Source organism: Urocitellus parryii, chromosome 14 (genome assembly GCF_045843805.1).
Source record: "Urocitellus parryii isolate mUroPar1 chromosome 14, mUroPar1.hap1, whole genome shotgun sequence".
Lineage (NCBI taxonomy): Eukaryota > Metazoa > Chordata > Mammalia > Rodentia > Sciuridae > Urocitellus > Urocitellus parryii.
The window spans coordinates 17,375,219-17,382,876 of NC_135544.1; positions in this window are offsets into that span (position 1 = coordinate 17,375,219).

A 7,658-nucleotide genomic window follows, 5' to 3' on the forward strand; every position below is an offset into this window, starting at 1 on the left:
CCCCCTCCTCTCCTTTCTTTCTTCTCTGACAAAGACCTAGTGCTAGGTGCTCCGAGACTCCGGCATTTCCGCCCTTTGGGAAGAGCCCTCAAGTGACAATCTGACTGCTCCTCCTGTTTTGCACTCTACTGAGTCCATCGAATAGAACTACCTCTTGGGGACGCCCAACTGGGTCCCGATTGTGATTCCGGTCCTGAGTTTCTTCTCCTTGACTTTCCGCATTCTCCTCTGTCCTCACCATGGGGGCCTCTTCTTCCCTTCTGAATGATTCCCCTCTAAAATGCCTTCTTTCCAATTTGAACTGTCTGCCCCTTGCTCCAGACATGAAGTTTAAATTATTAATCAAATTTTACACCCAAGACTGGCCATGCTATCCTTTGGACAATCTCAGTAAATGGCCTGCTGAAGGGTCCTTAGATCCCCAAATTCTTCATGACTTGTTCAACTACTGCAAGCACTCGAAAAAGTGGAAGGAGATCCCTTATGTTGAAGCCTTTTCCCTTCTCCATACCCATCCCCAACTTTGCTCCACATGCAGTCCTCCACAAGTCCTCTTTGCCCGTAAGCCTGTTTCCTCACCTCCTGGTGATTCTTTTGTATCTTTGACCTGGTTGATGAACCACCCCCTTTTTGTCCTTCACCACCTTCTGTATCCCAGCCTTCTGCCCCACCTTCACTTTCCCCTTCACCCCCAGCTGACTCTTTTAGCCCCCCCCACCCCCCGCAACTTGATCTCACAGGCTTCATAATCCTTCCAGTCAACCCCTTACTATGTCCCCTTTACATGAAGTGGCTGGATCTGAAGGCATTGTGCGTGTCCATGTTCCCTTCTCTCTGTCCGATCTCACACAGCTTGAAAAGAGGCTGGGATCTTACACCACTGACCCCCGACTTATATTAGAGAATTTCAGTGGGTACTACAAGCCTATAGTCTCACCCACCGTGATATGTACATGATCCTGGCCAATACATTACTCCTTGAGGAACGTAGGAGGGTATGGGACTTGGCTCGGGCCCATGCAGATGAGACCCATCGAGTGAATCCTGATCACCCTGCAGGTCCCCATGCGGTCCCAGACCAGGAACCAAACTGGGACTATAATACTGCGGCTGGACTCCAGTTGAAGGACTAATTTGCCGCATGTATTATTGTAGGCCTTAAGAAGGCCTCTAGAAAAGCAGTCAACTTCCAAAAACTTCAGGAAGTTATTCAGAAAAGGGAAGAGACTCCCTCAAAGTTCCTGGAGCGCCTTACAAAAGCCCTCCAACAATATACAAATTTAGATCCTGAGTCTCCAGATGGGAGACACGTCCTGATGATGCGCTTCCTATCCCAAAGCTACCCCGATGTAAGAGCTAAATTGAAGAAATTGGAACAGGGTCCTGCAACTCCTCAGACTAAAATTCTGGCCGTAGCCTTTAAAGTATATCATAACCGGGATGAGGACGCTGAGTGCCTCAAGCATCAGATATCTGAAAAATTTGAACACCAAAAATTTCAAATGCTGGCCCAGGTCTTACAAAGGTCTCCACAAGCTCAAGGACAACTGCTCTTCTGGGGTAAGAGTCCCCAGGGGGCCTGCTTTAAATGTGGTCAAAAGTCACTGGGCAAAGGCCTGCCCAACCCTGAGGACTCCAACTACGCCTTGTCCAAAGTGCCAACAGACAGGCCATTGGGGGTCGGATTGTTCCAATCCCCAAAGGGGGAATGCAGCCAAACACCCTGGCTCTGACCTCCCGGGTTTTGGCACTGATGAAAGAACTGAAACCAAGACAAGGAGTTACTCATTGGAGAAGTCCGTTTATTTCAGTTACAGCAGAGCCTTTTATCCAGGGTGGGCGGAGTCCCTTAGGACAGGAGGCAAATTCTCATTGGATTACAGCCATTAGAATGGTTTTGTCAGTTGCCCATTGGTGACTTATTGGCACCTTAATCTGCATAGAGTGGGAAATGGACCTGGAAGAGAAGCAGCAGCTGTATCAGGGCTTCAGCAGAAACTGAAGCAGAGTTCTTTGAGGCAATTGCAACACCTGTAGGGATAACCACAGCAAATGTAGAAGTCAGGGTGCCTGGGTTGTGGCTTCTAGAGTAGCTACCACTGTTATTATAATGGCCCAGCTGGGCTGCTAAAACAGTGAAGGTGCAATCAGTGGTCCTGGCAGCAGCCACAGAAGTGGTGGTGGGGTTGGCAATTGTCAGAGAAATCACAAAAGTGCCAGGGAGTTGCTGGTATCTGCACCATTGTAGCTGCCTGGTGGCACTCCAGAGTGACAGCAGCTGGAACCAAGCCATCTTGGGGCAGGTAACCCAATAAGTGTCTCTGGCTTAATTCCTAGGTCCTTGATCCACTTTGAATTGATTTTTGTGCATGGTTTAATTTCATTTTGTTGCATATGGATTTCTAGTTTCCCCCGAACCATTTATTGAAGAGGCTATCTTTTCTCCAATATATGTTTTTGGTGCCTTTGTCTAACCTAAGATAACTGTAATTATGTGGGTTAGTCCCTGTGTCCTCTGTTCTGTACCATTGGTCTACCAGTCTATATTGGTGCCAGTACCATGCTGTTTTTGTTACTCTTTCTCTGTAGTATAGTTTAAGGTCTGGTAAAGTGATGTCACCTGCTTCACTCTTCTTGCTAAGGATTGCTTTAGCTATTCTGGGTCTCTTATTTTTCCAGATGAATTTCATGACTGCCTTTTCTATTTCCATGAGCAATGTCATTGGGATTTTGATTGAAATTGCATTAAATCTATATAGTGCTTTTGGTAGTATGGTCGTTTTGGCAATATTAATTCTGCCTATCTAAGTAGATTTTTTCCATCTTCTAAGGTCTTCTTTAATTTCTTTCTTTAGTGTTCTGTAGTTTTTGTTGTGGAGGTTTTTCAACTCTTTCACGCTATTATATTAGACAGAGGGTTCTTTTGGTGAATTTAGATATAAATCACAAAAAGGCAAAGTGCAGCTTTCTTAGTGTTAGCAGCTCTGAGCTTTTAGTGCTAGCTACCCTCATTGGCTGGTGTGAGCAACTCTCAGTGGCTAGTGTTAACATCTCTCTCAGTAGTTTCCAGAGCTCTCAAGAGTTCTCCTAGCAACTTCCAGCAGCTTTCACCAGTTCTCAGAAGCTCTCAGTGTAACCAGTTTTGCCTGCTAGCAGCTCTCAGTGCTAGTAGCCTTTAACGTCACTAGATCAACAAGCAGCCAGCTCAGCTTGTTCAGTTTAACAGGAACAGGTACACTAAAACCACATGAATAAGGTTTTATTAGGGCTTATTACAGCACAAGGAAGGTAGTTTTCAGTTCCCACACTGACTTTCCAAGGGTTAGAAGTGCGTTGCTAATATAATTGAAAGGGGTAGACCTCATGGGGCAGTGATCTGTCTGCTGATGGCAAAATTTCTGTATTGTCAAGTTAGTCTCCTGCATGCGTGCTGGATCTGCCTGCCCTTGGCTGTCATGAGTGGGGAAGGTGCTCATCATGAACCAAAATGGGGATTTCTGGAGCCATGGAGACACCCAGAGATCTGCAGCTGGAGCAGTATCCTTTTGAGCAGCCTTGGTTGAAGCAGCAACTGTATCAGGGCTTCAGCAGAGACTGAAGCAGAGTTCTTTGAGGCAATTGCAACACCTGTAGGGATAACTACAGCAAATGCCTGGATTGTGGCTTCTAGAGTAGCTACCACTATTTTTATAATGGCCCAGTTGGGCTGCTGAAACAGTGAAGGTGCAATCAGTGGTCCTGGCAGCAGCCACAGAAGTGGTGGATGGGGTTGGCAATTGTCAGAGAAATTACAAAAGTGCCAGGGAGTTGCTGGTATCTGTTGCTACCTACCTCAACTCTCCTGGGTGATTGGGGCTGGTGCCCAGGATTTCAGAGGGCCCGACTCTGACTCCTGCCCCCACCTCTACCCTGACATGCAGGCCAGTTATAGCTGCCTGGTGGCACTCCAGGATGGCAGCAGCTGGAACCAAGTGAACAGACATGAAGGAAGGGACAGAAGCTAGCTAAGCAGCTGGGCCCTGTAATGTCAGCTTCTGCTGGCCCCAGGCAACTTTGGTGGGTAGGAGAAAAATAACCTGTTTGTAAAGAGAAAAAAAAAAATCTCAGAAACACAAAAAGCAAAAAATGATCCTTTGGGTTCAGCCCTCCTATTCTATCTCATATTTGTCTTTTGTTTTGAAATCCAACGACATTTTCTTTCTCTATGTTACAAAGCAAGGCAAGAACACCATTAAAAGCATGATTCTCAGTTCTTGGTTTTAATTCATTTCTTATCCTTTAAAACTCCTGGAAACTTTATTGTTTACATCCTTTTCTGTCACTTACCCCCCTCACCTATTGTTTATTTGAAAACTTTTTAAGTTTCCAAAAGAGTTTAAAAATGAATCCAGTGTTTTCTTTACCCAGATTTCACCAAATGGTAGCATTTTGCTACTTTCTCACTCTGCCAAAATGATTTAAAAGTAAGTTTTAGGTGTCATGACATTTTACCCCTAAATACTTTAGCATGTATCTCCTAAGAACAAGGTCATAGTCTCTTACATAATCATGATATTTTTGATATGTAGGTATGAAAATGTGTGTGTGCAGTAAAAAGAAATTTCTTCTGAGGTATTTGAGAATATGTTGTCACCATTATTGCCCCATCATCCATAAATATTATACTGTAGGTTTCCTATGAACAAGGATACAGAACCACAACTCAGTCATCAATATCAGTAAGTTAATGGTGATATGTTATTACCACCTAATACTCAGATCCCATTCAAGCTTCACCAATTGTCTCCATTATGGGCTTCATAGCCCAGAATTGCACTTACCCTAGTTGCTGTATTTCTTCAGTTTCCTTCCATCAGGAGCAGTTCTTCACTCTTTCCTTGACTTTGTTGACCTTGAGCCTTTTGAAGTGTTCTGGCAGGTTATTGTGGAGAATGTTCCTCAATGGGACTCTGACATTTCCTCACAAGGAGGTTCAGGTTATATGTCTTTGGCAGGAACATCACAGAAGGATGCAGAACTCTTCTTGTTGGGTGCCGTCATGTGGGGCAGCATTTCAACTTATTTCATTACTGAGACATTACTGACCACATTTATTTTGGGGGGGAGGGGAGAAGGGATATTGGAGATCTAACCCAGGGCCTCATCCAAGGACACTTTCTTTGATCATCTAATTAGGTTGGTGTTTGCCAATCTTCTCAAGCTTATGCATTTATTTATTTTGATGCTGGGGACCAAAACCAGGGCTTTGCTAGTGACTTCTTTGTCACTAAGCCATACCCCTAGTCCACATTTCTCAAATTTAGATGAACTCTTTCCCTTTTTGTCATATATATGTATTATATCCACACACATAAATACAAGCACATATATTAGTGGGGTGGTACTTTGAGGCTGTTTTAATCTCCTATTCTTCATCAGACTTTTAATTTCTTTCTTTCCTTTCTTCTCCTCTGTCTCTTGTGCCCTCACTCTCATTCTCGCTCTTGTTCTTGCTCTCGTGGGTATGAATTCAGGATTTCTATTGTATTCAATGGGATAAAACCCATTACTGCCCTTACTTATTTAATGCTCAAATTGCTAAATATTTGACCAGTGTCAGCTCCTCGTTATTCTTTGAGCTTTTCCTTTTCCTTTTGCAGAGTAAGATATTCATGTATTACTTTTTCTGCTCCCAACCTTGGAATCAGCCATATTTCCAGGGAGTCTTTGCTTCTTTTTAATGAGGAATGGCATTTAGAAACCAAAATCTGGGTGCTATGCATGCCAAATGTTCTTGGCAAGTAACTTTTTTCTAGGCTCTTTCAAGGGACAGAGTTGGGAATACAAGTATGTATACATGTATGCATGCACATGCATACACACACATTTATGTTCCATCCATCTCATCTATCTTCTCTACTATAATACCACACTTATTTTGTTAAGTCTCCATTGCTACCAGTCTGTTATAATGCTATTGTCACTTATCCCTGTGTGGATGTCCTCTTACCCCAGATTAGGTTCTGGCAGCTCATGGGGAGTTGCTCTACATTAAGATGCTCTTCTCTTTTGCTTTGGGCTCCAACATCCCATGATGATGTGACAATGTGGACAACCTCCTCCTGCCCAGTCTCTGCACAGGGCTGCTGCCTACCTCTGATGGCCATCTCACCTTGCTCCGGCTCAGATACTGCTATAATTTTGATAAGTGTCCCCAAAAGTCCCATGATTGAAAGGCTTGGCTACCAATCTGTGGCACCATTGGGAAATGATGAACCTTTAGGAGGTGAGACTCAGTGGAGGAATTGGATGAGACTCACTGGGGGCATGCCTTTAAAGCAGATATTGAGACACCAGCCCATTCCCTTCTATATCTTTGCTTGCCAGCCACCATGTGGTGAATATTTGCTCTCACACAATTCTGCCATGATATACTGCCTTGCCACAGGCCCAAAGCAACAGAACCAAGAGATGATGTACTAAAGCCTCTGAAATAATAACCTTTTATTATAGCCCAAATAAACCTTTTCCATTATTAGCATGATTATAGCCTAAATAAACCTTTTCCATTATTAGCATAATTATTTCAGGTATTTTGTTACAATGGTAGAAATATGACTAATACAGATACTCTGTGTTGGTATATTCTCATCTCACTTGGGGTTCTGCATGGGGTCTTTCCTAAACCATGTTGATACTCTGCTTGGAATCTGGCCCTGTACCAGGCTGCCCCTGAATAAATGCCTTCCTCACCACTTGGACTCCAGCATCTTTTGCTTATCTCCCTCTTCATCCTGTTTTGATTCGTATACTATACTCTGAGCCACCTTCCCCACTGGTAAGTTCTCCTTACCCTCCATGCTCCCACACCCTGTCCCAGTACACACATACACTCATCACCCAAATTGGGTTCCAACACCCAATGGAGAAGGCAGAGGGTTAGCTAGACAATAGTACAGAACACTAATGGGCCAAAGTCCATTGCAATTTTAAAAGAAAATGTCAGTGACTGAAGTTGTCCAGCATACTGATGCTGCAGACCCAAAATCTGGTATTCTGAAAAGTTAAGACATCAGTACTGGACTGTGACAATGCAGGGCTTCCTGGAATGATGCAATTGGAAGTGCCCAGAATCACCTATGTGATACTTGTCAAAATAGATTTAACCCAAATATAATCAGCTGGTAAACTAGTGAAGTTCAAATAGTGAAAATATTTTTGTTTAGCTTAGGAGTAAACAAAAATGAAACTACTAGGATTTCTGTGGGAACTTCCTCATCAATGATGTGAGTGACTTATTTACTGAAATCAGATAATTGTTTCAAATACTGGAAAATAATTTGTTCTAGAGGGTACTATTTGCAATGCAATGGATATACATTCTACAAGTTTTATCTGAAGTATTAATATTTTTTCTCTTATACTGATTTGAAGTGTCGGTTGATTTCTGTGGTCTCAACATACTGGTCATGGAAGTTGCAGGGCAGAAATGCAGAGGAGTTAGGAGCTGCAGGCTCCGGCCACTAACATGACTAGTGAACATGCCGCTAGGAAGGGGTACAAGGTAGCACAACATGTGGTGTCTCCTTCATTCATATACAATGAAATAATGAGCCTAAATAAACCTTTTATATACAATGGGTCTGATGTAGCTTCAAGAGTATAGAGAGTCATAAGCT